Raw genomic sequence first — 1,207 nt, forward strand, 5'->3', positions numbered from 1 at the left:
GAGGAGAGACTCAGTGTATGATCAGTTAAAGTATTATTTGTTTAATTTAGTATTTTTATGTTTGTTCTGATTTGTTTTCTTTTCTAGACCAGTTATCATATAGATTTGGATCGAGAATTTGGATTGAGAATGCTTGTCACTAATGTAATATGAACATAGCAGTATATAAAAGCTGACTAGGTTTTGTCTGTCTTTTAGGAATATTATCCAATAAACAGATTTAACCAGAAACATAATCAGTACTTAATTACCAATATAATACATAAATGTTTAATTGTGCCTTATTAGATTGTATTTTTTCCATATAAGTTTAATTAAAAATACCTAATTCCAGTACAGTTATTTTGTCTGTTCATATTACATAACTAGTGTGTAATAAAGAAACTAAAAAGTTGCATAATTTTTCGCATATACAGGGAACACAAGCAGCAGATAAGAATGAGATCTTGTTTTCGGAATTCAATATCAATTACAATAATGAATCCCCATTGCACAAAAAAGGCATGACTTTAACATGGGAAAAGGTAAGCTGCAGTTGCAAAACATTTTTTTCTTTAAACTATATTATCTTAAGTGAAATTTTTAATTCTCAAATTCTTTACTTTAGGTGAATGAAACCACAGCTAAACTGATCAAGCGGCCCGATGAAGGAGAGACAGAAATAAATGTAACACGGACAAGAAAAAAGGTCACAAGTCATTCCTGTGATATCATTGGAGATCAGTTCTGGGAAGAACATCCAGACATTCTGGAAAGTGACCAGTGTTGATCACATGGTTAAAAGACTACCAGACCAAATGCAAGTTCATTTTTCCCTTTGGTATTTAATAATAAAAAAAAATTTTTTTTTAAAACTTTCTGTTTTATAGTTTGTCTAGTTTGGAGGAAAAGAAGCAGAATGAAGGGGGTGTTGCCATGTTATTTCCCCCCCTAAGATTCCAAGTGGAGATAAGGAATGACACAAGGATCTTATTCTCTCCTGCAGGGATGAGCATCTGTTTCACCTCACCCCCTACTGTTTCCTCTCTGTGTGGTGATGACTTTAAAAAGTCAGTTTTTCTCCAGCCAAATTTCAGTGTCATTACATATCCTGTACAATGGGGCACATGTAATGAAATGAGAATTAAATAATTACTTTAAGAAATATTTCGGGTTAAACTTAGTCCACAGCATTTGTGGCATAATGTTGATTACAACAAAAATTATT

At 32.2% G+C, this 1,207-nt stretch overlaps 1 long non-coding RNA gene across 1 annotated transcript; it reads left to right on the forward strand.

Moving 5' to 3' along the window:
• LOC107682845 (uncharacterized) lies at window positions 1–826 on the forward strand. Its single transcript, XR_001633607.1, has 3 exons — window positions 1–15; window positions 417–524; window positions 608–826. It is a non-coding gene; the product is annotated as an uncharacterized LOC107682845 (long non-coding RNA).
• Window positions 827–1,207: the final 381 nt, after the last annotated feature.

Source organism: Sinocyclocheilus anshuiensis, unplaced genomic scaffold (assembly GCF_001515605.1).
Source record: "Sinocyclocheilus anshuiensis isolate Anshui unplaced genomic scaffold, SAMN03320099.WGS_v1.1 C32652730, whole genome shotgun sequence".
NCBI lineage: Eukaryota > Metazoa > Chordata > Actinopteri > Cypriniformes > Cyprinidae > Sinocyclocheilus > Sinocyclocheilus anshuiensis.